The sequence below is a fragment of the Meleagris gallopavo genome, chromosome 2 (assembly GCF_905368555.1).
Source record: "Meleagris gallopavo chromosome 2, MGAL_WU_HG_1.1, whole genome shotgun sequence".
NCBI lineage: Eukaryota > Metazoa > Chordata > Aves > Galliformes > Phasianidae > Meleagris > Meleagris gallopavo.
This window is the reverse complement of record NC_139405.1, coordinates 67,308,098-67,320,743: the sequence shown is the minus strand read 5'-3', so window position 1 is coordinate 67,320,743 and position 12,646 is coordinate 67,308,098. Positions and strand designations below refer to the sequence as shown.

General features: G+C 41.7%; 1 protein-coding gene across 1 annotated transcript in view; it reads left to right on the top strand.

The window, feature by feature from the left end:
* CRYBG1 (crystallin beta-gamma domain containing 1) overlaps positions 1-12,646 on the top strand; it is a 95,403-nt gene that overhangs the window by 40,529 nt on the left and 42,228 nt on the right.

Below are 12,646 nucleotides of genomic sequence, written 5' to 3'. Positions count from 1 at the left end.
AAGACATTTAAAAAACAAAAAGACAGTAACGTGTATTAGACAATGTACTTTTCTTTTGTCTGGCAATTTAGTATACTCTGCTTCCAAACACTTAAACATATCTTCTTTGAAGCAGGAGAATTATAGAAAAGCTGTGTCCAGTTTCACATTAGGTTTGTCTTTCGAGCTGCGTCTGAAATTGAATTTCATCTTAGCTGTTACATGCCCCGTGTAATATTGTGAAGAAGCTAAGAAGATACAAGGAGCGAAAATGAGTTTCTGTTGGGATGTTTGGTGACTGCTGAAAAGGCAGTGACAAAAGCATTTGTCTAGAATGTTTAATAGTGCTGAGTTCTTCAGAACTGAAGCACTGAATAATCTACAGTCCATCACCATGCAGTGACAACATATGAGGTCTGCTATGCTGTGCAGGAGTGAGATAATACAGTGTTCCAACGTTGCCCAGTCAAGGCAGCGTGCCTTGCGAAGCAATAAGGAGGTCAATTGTCAGTGATCAAATGTGAACAAGCAAAGTAAGTCTGGTACTGGTGATGTGGGAGCACGTACCAGGCAGTCCACTGTTATCAGTAACCATCCTTCATCTACCCACCTTGTGTATCATCCTGCCAAAAACCTAGCTAGCATTTTAACATCTCACTGTTGTTGCTCATGCTCCTTTGTAACTCTTAGGAAGGCACCAGGCACTTTTCCACCTTCTTCCCGAAGGGCATACTCCTCCCTTCTCTTTTCCTTGGTAAGTACAGTCTGTTAAGTTGGTGTTTGAATTACCAGAGCTCTGTTTCTGGCCCCCCCATGCTAGGCTATTTTATAGTGATCTGCAGACTGCTTTGCATCATGCTCTTGTACCACTTCCACACCTGCACGGTATGCTGGAATGGTTTTCAGGACCTTGGCAGCCAGCTGAGCTCTCTCTTTGGGTGTAACTGTGTTTCCATTTTGCTCTGCTATGTGACCAGGTGGCTCAGCGTATCCGCAGAACACCTGTGCATCCTCAGATCTGAGGAAATTGTGACACAAAGCTTTCAGTATAGCTCACTCCTCCTGACCACGCTTTTGCCAATTGGACTCTACATAATGTATACGACAATTAGGAAAGTGTGTATATATACATATATGTATAATTTATTGCTCTGTAGTTCCATCTGCAGCATAATAATGGGTTTGCAAAGGGTAGTCATGAAAAACTTCTTTCTGGATTTATTCTGAAAACTGAATTACAGTGAGCAAGCCGAGACGCTTCTTCATTTATTCCTTTAAAACAGACACTCAGTCTGCCATAGCTTAAAGTCTGCAAGTGCAAAGAGCAATCTTCTTTAATAAAGAATTGGCTAAGCAACTGTTTGACTAAGATTTAGAGATGTTAAAATATATCTACCATTCCTACAAACTAGCTTGGCTGAAATAATTTTCAAAGTCACAGTGGGTTGCAAATTCAAAACTTATCTGTTTAAATGTAACAGTTGCAAACAGTATCTAAGAATTTAAATGGAATATAATGTTTTATTCTATAACATTGCTTTTCACTCCAGAACATGACAGTATAATTCCCTCCAAATTGTACCTTTTGATATGCAAACAAAAATTGAACCTCTTTTGCTCGTCCGTCTTTACAAACTCCCCTCCCATTTTCAACTATCTAGGAACTAATATTTAGATAAAAAGGATATTGAGATCTGCTTACATTTTTGTATTTCTTTTTTAGAAATTTGTGATTTTTAGTAGGCTTATTAGAGGTAATTTTTTATGTTCCCCTCCCCTGTCCTCCAGAGGAGTTTTGATTGTTTTGCTTCTGGGAACACTAAGGGTATGTTTTTCTTGGGCAAGTAAAACTTATTTTTGTCAGATAAATTTCTGACTCTGGAAACTGAAATTAAAAATAAATAAATAAATAATAAATCAACAACAACAAACAACTTTCCAAACATGGGAAATGTATATGTACTTCTGTGTCCTTGTTTTCCTAAGCCACTGCTTTGCGAAGCTGAAGCTCACCTTGCGTGTTGCTGGCTGCTGTTCAGAGCACTGTGCACAGCTGAAGAACTGAAGAGACTTGTCACGCTCATCGTGCAGCTGGCTGGGAAAGCCTGAGCTGCAGTAGAGACAAAAGATAGAGTCATTTGCAGACAAAAAGGTTGGGTAGCTAGAGGGAAAGCATATGGCACAGCCAAGATTTCTCTTCCCACCCTCCCAACCTGCTGCCAAGAAGGCGTAGGAGGGAAGCGGTGGAGTGGCAACAGGAGAGAACACACAAGCTCCTTCCTTCTGTGTAGAGGAAGCACTTGCAGCCTGCCAGGTTTTCACTGGGCATTCCCAGGTGCCTCCCATGTCCTCAGGAACTGAGGAATAGTGGACTGGGCTCATACAAAGTGCCCCCAGAGTTGCTAAGGGAGCAAGTCGTTACCAGATTGTGTTTAGAAAGGTTCTCAAACAGTTCAAGCCCAACACTGTAACTGTGGTAGTTAAAATTGCATTTGATGAATCCTGCTGCTTTTTAGGATTAACACAAAAAAGTGCCTCTTCATCACGCTTCTTTGTTCTACGTTGCAGGCACCAGTGCCTGTCCTAGTGTGCTGGACAGGCCAGTGCCCAAGCTAATGCCTTACTCCAAGATTCAAGTCTGGAATCAGTAACCCTGTGTATTTCTTGATGTTTTTTGGAAACATTGGTATTTGTTAACCCATTTTGATCCACTTCCTTGTTCATCATGCTTTATCAACAAAATATATTGATTTTATGGGTAAAACCTGAATTTTTTTAAGAGTCAGTAGAAGTTTGAACATTTATCCAATGATCCACTAGTAATACTAGCAAGATTTAAATGCTGCTGTAGTTATGTCACTTCAGCAGTTCATGTTTAGTAGTTGGTGTGCATAGTAGATTAATGGAGAATGTCTGTAGTAATAGATCTGTAATAGCAGATCTCTCATTTTTTTCAGAAGTAATAATGTATCTATTACAATATAATAATGAGCACATATTATTTATTTTAATGCTTTATATACTAGTTACATTGTTCGGAGCCTAATATGAGCACACGTAAGAACGTAAATGTACTTCATCAAAAAATTCTTTAGAAGTTTCTGTTGCTTAATGGTGAATGTTATGCGATACTGATGTAATTGTGTGATTAAAAGCAAAGAGTTTTGAGGAGTATTCCATTCAATTTAATTTTTGCCCACTGCAGGGAACTAGTGAGTCTTCAGTCACTCCTATCTTCTCTACACTGGTTTTATAAAATTTACTGTAAACTATGGTAAGGCAATTCTCTTTAACAATTATTATAACAATTAGTTAGAGGGAATTCTAGGAGCCTCAGGTGAGCACTATTATTTAGAATAAACACCAAAGTATAAAATTGTAATTCAAATGTAAGATGAGATGTCCAGCCATTTTTACAAAGTTAGGATAAAGTATTTTAGTAATAATAGTTTCTTGTATTTAATACTCTTCATGTGTACATGATGAAAACTCTGTACATCAAAGAAATTATCAAGGAGTGTAAATGCTTCTTCCATTTTAGAAAAAGGCTCTTTGAAGTACGTAGGCTATCAAGCCCAAATTTTCCAAAGCAGCTGCTTTGTTGGATGCCTTCATACTGGTGGGGTTAACTTGAGACGTGCTTCAGTTTAAAGGTTCTGTTTGTTTAAAGATACTAAATGGTACCCTGGGATAACCTATTATAGAAGTTACACTGCACAGTTCTGATTTATTTAATGAGAATGTGAAGAAGAGAGATTCTTTAATTTCATATTTAAATACGCTTGATTAAATATCATCATTTTTCATCCTATTGAATGGCTTTTAGAGTCATAAACATATAGTAACTTTTTCCAATTTAAGGACCATCACATCTACTTCCCAAAGCAAGCATGTCAAATATGCACTTCTTTTTGTTGTTAGGTTTGCGAAATTTGGGTTTTGTCAGATTAGCAGTCCACTTTGGTTTTATTCTTCAGCAATTTTGCAGTCTTGCAGTAACAACGCAGTGCTTAGAATGACGTGTGCCTATGGCTGCTTATTATCTACAGTACCAGAGCTGGAGAAATCCTTGTGTTGCTAGCAAAAGGACTTTCAGTTCTACAGGTATTGTTTCAAATTATTTTACCCAGCGAAAGAAACCCCAGTTTTCCAAATTTCAAATGACATCATAAGTTATCTTTAGGTATCCAGAGCTAGAGCCATTAAAGGACTAAAAGACTTCGGTAGCTTAGTTAACTAACTCGGAGGCATGTTTTTTCCTAGACTGAATTAAAACTGCAGTTAAGGACCTAGGTATCTTATATAATGCATGCAGAGTGTGAGACAACCTAAATCCTTTATCTGTTGAGTATGTAGGGCTAGCTAACGAGAATGAGTTTGAGCACAGGAGTGCATGTAGGAAGGCAGCGATGTGCAGAATCATGCAGAGATGCCTAAGTTAGCGCAGGAGAAGCCAATTCAGTTAGCTAGCACAAGGTAGCCACATCGGTGCAATGTTTGGCAAAAGCTAATAATGTGTGTGGCTCCTTAGGTTTATTTCCTCTTTGTCCGATAATCACCTGATGTAAAAATGTATGAACATCCTGAGTGTGCATAATTTCCCTTTTGGGAATACACATCAGTTTTACTCTATGTGCTTAGCAAAGAAGTCCAGATTGCTACTCAAAATGTTTTTCCTTAGATTAGCAAGATGCAGAATGGAAATCGTAATGAGTTGTCACTTGTGCACTTGTTAGGTCAAACCTAACTAGCAGGTTTATCTTACTGTAAGCTCAGTAGTACTAGTGAAAATTCTGCAGTTTTTTGTCTTTTTTGAAGAAGCCAGTTTGGGATTGCCCATGGAAGTTACAGATATTTTATGAGATACTTGTACCTGCTCTAAAACATAGCAGAATTTGTTCAAATGTCATACGCTTTTTCAGTGGAGCTCCTATTGATCTAAATGATTCTACATGAAAAGAAGGAAAAGAGATCAAGAGGAGCATTTCACAGTGCTTGAGAAAGAACTGATTTCCAGACATTTACTGTTTAATCTGTCACACAGACACACAGATGTGGAGCAAAAGAAACTTATTTCCTATCTTCAGTAATTATATACTAAAAGAAATTGGAAAGTGTTATGGTGAGCTATATGAATAAATTAGAAATCTCATGTTAAACCCACAGATACAGATAAACTATTAGAGTTAATGACAGGATACTGTACCTTCTCACAAAACAGAAGAAAGAGGCCTACAGACAGGTAAATGCAAAAATATTTGTGTCAGATTCTTTATCATTCTGAACCACATTCAGAATTGAAAGTAAAAAAGGAAATGGGTTTTATTTATTAGACCCAAGAAAATTCCAAGGCCACTTCTTTCCCTACAGAATGTTTTTGCTTTTTAACCTTATTGCTTAAAAGAGCAAGTGCTTTCAAGTCCCTGTCTCTTAGAATAAAAAAGAGAATGTATATTTATTTCCAATTTTTACCTCAAGAGAGGTGGTGTCTTACTGAGTAGATTATCTAATAATACTGCTCAATGATACTGTCTGAGTAACAAAGCAAGAAATGCTGAGAGCAAAGATATGAGCTTAACTAATATGAAGCTTTTTCTTTTCTTACACTGAAGCAGAACTATTACTATTATTTATGCTAATGCTTTTTTTTTTGCATATAGGCTTATTTCTGGAAGTCTTCCAAGTTCAAGAGAGTTTAAATATTTCTCAGTTCTTTAATGTTGAATGAACTGCTTGTACTTTTAATGCTGCCTGTTTTCTGCTTTCTCAAATTCCACCTTAGTATCATTTTTCCTTGAGACCCTAGAAAAGTGCAGATTTACTATACCTGCTTAGGAAAGTGAAGAACCAAGCATACCTGTATAAGTCAGTCACTTGCAGAATAAAGGCGCAACTGATGTTTTCTTCTTTAGCCATCTTAAACGTGGATCAGAAAACTTTAATCAAGTTTGTGAGAGCCAACGTGTGTGGTATATTTTTCCTACTGTTGCATATCTACGTCCCAGTATTGCATGTTAATGAATGCATGTAAGCTTTTTGCCCAACACCAACTTCATCGCTCCTCACAGCAGGTTCTCCACTTCTGTTGTGGTGCTTACTGAGGGATTTGCTGCCACCCTTTGCAGCTCTTCTCTTGTTCTCTGACTGAGTCCCTTTCGTAGCTATAATTTGTCTGCCTAATGACTTTATCAGTTGGAAAGGCTCATTTCAGATACTACTTCCTTTTTTGCTTGTTTTTAACTGAGCGCTGCCAGAAGAAAGAAGGGGTTAAAGCGTGGGAGGATTGCTGAGAAAAAGGGTTTGGTTAATGACAGCAGGACTGCACCTCATACACACCGTAGTTTGTTTATTCTTCTGTAAACAGCAAAAAGAATTACCATCATCATGGTAAGGCAAATGGTACTCTTCTTTTTTTCTTTAAACCCTAGCAGAAATCTTTGGGTTCCTGCACGATTGATTTTTTAATTGTGAAATCAACTTGATTACCATTGGTTTTATAGAGTGTCTCTTTAAATAACAGATGCTGACAGAAGGGGAGGGGGTAAAGATTTTAGTGTATGGAAATAACTAGCTCTGGGGAAGAGGAGATGGGAGCAGGCATGTCTTTTCTGACATGCCCGTTCTTTTTTATCAACCTCGTTTCCTAAATACTGATTTAATTATCTGTTCAAGTTGTATGTGTGCTTTTTTGCTTTTGCTGAGTTTTCTGTAAGTAATTCTATTTATTTGATTGAGCACAATTTGCTGCTTTCAGGATTGCTCGTTTATATATGTGTATATATATATATATTTTTTTTTCTCAATATATAAATATCTTATTTTGGCATCTAAGAAATAATACAGAATTTATACTTACATCTCTGCTTCATGAGCTGAATATTTCCTTTCAAAAAAATAAAGTCAGTTAAACATGTAGACTCAATATTAGTGTTATTCTAGATGCTGTTGCAAAATGGTCAATTTTCAGTATACATTTGAACTACAGCTTTAGTTTAACAGTGAACAAATAAATTAGAAACAGACGGGTCCTGTTCTCTTGAACATCTGTAGTGGAAAATAGGACACCTAAGTAGTTTATGGAAAAAGACGACTGTCAGTAAAAACTTCATTTCACTGCATTCTGCTCAGTAGCCTTGTATTTATAGCTCCCTGGTTACTCAGATAAGTTCCCCGGACTCTGTAACTACATTCCCTGTATAAAGAGCTCAGGTAAAAGTGAAATTGTTAGAAACAGCAGTAGATGGATGTTACTCTTACGTAAGCGTACCGGGCAAAGAGTTGCAAGACGGAGGGAGTGAATTCCATGCTTGGATGAACACGTTACATTTACAGCGCATTTCTTTCTCTGCGTTTGAAGAGGAAGCTGTCAACCTGGAATCTGATGAATTTAAAAGAAATGCGAAAAATGTTTAGCGGGTGGGTGCCAAACCTTTGTTACTTGGAGGAAGGCAGCGTGTGGGATAGAGCATTTATAATAGTTACCCCTCTTTTGTGGCTTTGTGAAGGGTCAGCATAAACAAGGAAAAGTTATTTTAGTGAACTGAAATTATTCAAATCCGGTTTACTGATGATAAGCTATCAGGTAAAAGTAGAAATCACTTAGGTTGACTTGAAATATAATTGCTTTTTTTCTCCCTCATGATCACAAAATTCTCCAAACTGTTTCGGGTTAAATGTTTGTTATTTTTTTCCCCCATGCTTTTTAAATAAGAGCACAAGCAAAACCAGCAAGCTTTCATTTCTGTTTACAACTCCCTCTTTCCCTCTGCCAGTAGTTAGGGTATTCACCTGAGAAGTGGGTGAGTGGGGTGATCTTCCCTCAGTAGCACTGGAAGCAAGATATTGAGTGGCTCTTACGCTGCTCAGGCTTTTCTCTTAGCTTTTATTTGTACAGTTTTCCTTCTAGCCCTTCTACTACTTTTACAGCACATTTTACAACAATACTTCAGCAAAGTTTTCAGCCTGACAAAGCATAGCACTGCAAATGTTGAATGTTTTGAGTCAAACACTGTGAAGAACAGTATAGCCTGAAGTGTAGTAGTTCATTTAAATGTTCTTGGCTAATGCACTTCTTGATGCCATATGACTGATAGAACTCTGAGGTTTTCTGTTTCTTGTGGTAAGAATTATGATACTATGGATTTAAAGAGATCCAAAATTCCTGGCATTCCAGTATTAACTTAGAAGGCTGGTACCTATAGTATCAGAAACGTTCAAAGTAGAGGGGTATCAAAAGTTTGCATGTTACTTGAAATCTATGCTCTCCTAGTGAATGACAAAGCCAAATTTATACTTCACTAAATGTTTGTTTGTTTGTTTGTTTTCCCCTCTGAATGCTAACATGTGCTATCAAATAACACATTTAAATTGCAGGAGAACTATCCACATTAGATATGTCCACCGATTAGTTACCACAGGCTTGCTAATGACTAGTAAAAATACTACTTTTTTCTATAATGTACGCCCTAAGAAGTGTTCTTGGTCATGTTCAACTGACTCAGATGAAGTCATCTAACAAAATAACACCCTATTGATCCCTCAAGACTGAGCCTGAAGCTCTGATTCAACAAATCACAGCTGCATATGCATACTCTCCGCTGGAGACCAGCAAAGCACATGTTTAATTACTTGGTTAAATTAGGGGTTTGGCTGTGGCATCTTACATTAGTTAATGAGAAAGGGAAAAAAAAAAAAAAAAAAAAAAAAAGGAAAAAAAAACCCAGCCAAAAACAGAGGAAATATTTTGATGCTAACATAAAGAGGACTATAAACACAAACAAGATTTACATTTCTTGATTAAGAAGAAAGCATCTTGCTTTCAGATTAGAACACAACTTGAAAGGCTCCTGCAGTATACTTGAAACAGTTTCCTGCATTCTGTCCAAGGACACACAAGCTCACCTTTTTTTTTTTTTTTTTTTTTTTTTTTCCTTGAAAGTTGACACTGCTGTGTAGCCTTTGATCGGGGATTTTTGAAATGGCTAATTTCTCAATGTTGAGAATGCTTAAGCTGAAACACACTGAAGAAGCCTGTTCATCAGAGAGAAGATACTTCTTGCTCTCTGAAAATCAAGTATTTATTTGTTGTGCTCTGCCAAGTTAGGCCCCATGTATTCGTATCCTGAGAACCTTGGTCTCTGTGCCCTCTTGCACTGGCAATACTGGCTCATCTACATTTATCTGAGTTAAAATACAAGCTCTTCAGGGCAAGTGCCTGGCCTTTTATGTGTTTTGAAAGAGCTGTATGTAATTAAAGTACTTTGTATGAAGAAATTACTTCAAAACAGTTTACATAGGGCAGCTATTTCAAGATCAAGCAAAAATACCCAGCCTTGTTCCCTGAGGAAACAAGGCTTATGTGACTGGACTGGCTGGCTGTCCCTACTCCTTTCCTTCCAACACCTTTTGAACTCGTTGGACAGTTTAAACTACATTTGAAAGGGGGAGACGTCTCAAAGATAATTAAGTTCCCATGGACTTTATGAAAATCAACCGCTGGGAAGTGAGAAATCCAGATCCACAGTTCAAATAACTAATTTTTTCCAAGTGTAATCTTGCAAACCCAAAGCTTGACTGCAAGTGTAATAATGGCTGTCAGGTTGATAATGTAATCCCAAGTTATTTAGAGGACCGACAATTATTTTTTAGCTGAATAGTAATATGCAGATTGAAACCATAATCAGGTTAAATTTCCCCTGTTTTGGTCTTCTGGCAGTTTTTAACATGACTAATATAGTGCATCCTCCTCACACTTGCAATTACTATGGATTTTCAAGACATTATTACTCATTGCTTATTGGCTTGCTTTAATTGGTTATGCAAATTTCTCATTTTTACTTTTTTTAGATAACAAAGATGTTCAGTCCTTATACCTTCTTTACAATTAATTAGTACTGGCAATGCATTTGTAGAATAATAATAATAATAAACAGATACTAATTGGGCTACGCTACTCAAGATTATTTTATGTGATAGGGAAATTTACAGCTGGTTTTGTTGTCACAAAAGCATCTAAACTGTCTGAGCTGTATGAACTTTATGCAGCCTTCAATGTTCCTCTTCATTTAATCGAGTGTTTTGGTTTGACTGGTTGAAAGCAGTCACTGAAGGGAGGGAAACAACAAACATCAAGTTTTCTCATTTGCAGATTATGTCACTCTCTCTACAAATACATAAAAAAAAATGTAGAAAACAAACAACCAAAACTTGAAGGATCGTGATCACTAATTTGCCCAAGCTGCCAGCGAGGTCACTATATGCACAGAGACAGGACTTCAGTAGGGGTACAGTTGCTTACCAGTTGTATAGGCAACATACTGAAGAAAAGCAGGCAAGGACAGGGGGTCTCACGGATTTTTGTTTGGTTGGGGTGTGATGTGCCAACTGTACAAATGAATTTCCTATTTTAGGTGCTTCTAAAGTTTTTGGGTGCTTGGGCAAACTTACTTTCTGCATACTGTTTCACCAGCAACAGATAGGCTCAGTGGAGCCGTCCAGGAGCGTTTTATAACTCCTCACACTTGGAGGAGTTTGAGAACAGAGGCCAGCACTGTTCTGCTGATTATGCAAAAATAAGTCACCTGCTGCGCAAAAAGACGCCCGATCTCTTAAATTGCCCCGGAGGGTGACTGGTTGTGGGCCGGGCCGCAGGGGTTGACCCGGTGTCTCTCCGCCTCCGCGCTGAGCCCGAGCAGGACTTTGCGTGGTGGTCCTTCCTGACGAAGCTGTTCCACTTCATTTAAGTCATTAAGCGTTAATTAGAAGAGGACTAGTTTAGCATTCATTAAACATTAAATACTAATTGAGCGCCCGGGGAGAGCGCCGGCACCATTAGGCAGCGGAGTCATTCTCACGCCGGCCCTGCCGGGGACGGGGCAGGCAGGGGGGAGCCGCCCGGGTGTGGGGCGAACCACCGCCCCGGGCCCCGCAGCGCTGCCCCAGGCGGCCCCGGCCCGCGGGCGGCGCGCCAGGGGCGGGCCGAGGCGGCGGCGCAGGCGGCGTGGAGGCGCGCCCGCCGGCCCGTGGCTGTAAGGTGGAAAACGCGATTCATCGCCCCGCGGGGCTTTGAACTCGGATCTGCCGGGAGGACCCGGCCCCGGCTGCCTCGCCGGGCGGGCACCGCCGGGTCTCGGCACCTCCGCGCCGCCGGGCCCGGGGGAGGCCGGGCCGAGCCCACGGCAGCGGGTGTCGGGACGGCAGCGCCTCCTCGCCTCGCTTCTCCGCAGGTGGGGCTGCGCAGAGCCCGGCCCGCCTCCCCTGGCGCTCGTCCTTCGGCATCAGCACCGCGTCGGTTTTGCCCGCGGCGGCGTTTTGCCCTCAATAACGTCGCAGCCGCCACCGCGCCGCCCGAGCTCCTGCGGGACGGCCGCCCGCTCGCCCTCCGCCGCCTCTGACAGCTCTCGCGTGGCACCCCCGTCCCCTCCTCGCCGTGCGGCGGAGGCGGCCCGGCCAGGTAGAGCCGCTGCCCGCGGCGGAGGCGGTGGCTCGGGGCGGGCCGGGGCGCGCTGCGGGGGCGGGCCGAGGCGGAGCGCCCAGACGACCGGCGCCGAGGTAGCGGCGTGCGGGGCAGCTGCGAGCCGGGCCGCGCCGGCCGGTGAGTGCGGGGGCCTCGCTCGGCGGGGCGGGGAGGCACTGTGCTGCGGAGCCGGGCGGGATGCGGGGCGGCCGTGATGGGGCTGGGTGAAGTCCGGCTCCTTTCCGTCGTTCGCCTCGTCCCGCGCGGGGGAAGAACGGCAGCGGAGGAGGGGGCGCGGGGCGGAGGAGGGCGCGGGTGCCCGTGGGCGTCCCCGAGGGCGGGGAGCGGCTGCCGCGTTGCCCCGTCTATGCCGGGAGCGGGAGCGCGGCCCGCAGCCAACCAACAGCCAACCCGCAGCCGTCCCGTGCCGGGTGTGAGGGAAAGGCGCGGCGCTGGAAGGGAACCGCGGCGTCTGCGGGCAAAAGGAAGCCTTGAAAACGCCCGGCGACAGCCGGCGTGGAGAGCATCGGGAAGGGCGAAGGGACGGAGTAGGAAACGTCCGCGGTGTTTGGAAATACAACAGCTCAAAACACGTATTCATCGTGGCGGCATGTAAAAAGTGCTAATATATTAAAATGCAAATAGGCTTCTGTGCTCGGTAATGCTATTGCGTGTTTCCTGTTTACCATGTTAATTAGAAGTTGTAGGGGAAAACTTCACGGGGAGTGATGCAGGGCAGCGTTTGACCCGGTAATGCTCATTGAATGATGCAGTGGCTCTTGTTGTTTTGAGCTTTCTGGCCCACACGAGCATGTAGTTACAGGACTTCGTTAAGGAAAAATGTAAAAAATGAAACGTAACTTACGCTCATTTCTACCACCAGCAGCCTCAGAACTGTCAACCAATACGGACAGTTCAACTTCATGCTGTTTTTTTGACAAACTCCATGCTGTGATTTTGACCAAGCAGCATGTTTCCCCAGCCCTACCAACTCCAGAATACTTTATTACTTCAGGTGATGTTAACTAATTGTGCAATAGTTTGAGATCTAGGACATACAACGCTGCTGTTGTAGGGCAGTGTAAGTGTGTTGTAAACAAACACAGGCAAAGACATAAGGAGAATCTTGGGATTCTAATTGTGTTTTGAGGGTTTTTTGTTTGTTTTATTAGAACTAGTATCATTTAGTATGTGTTTTTTTTGTCTTGGTTT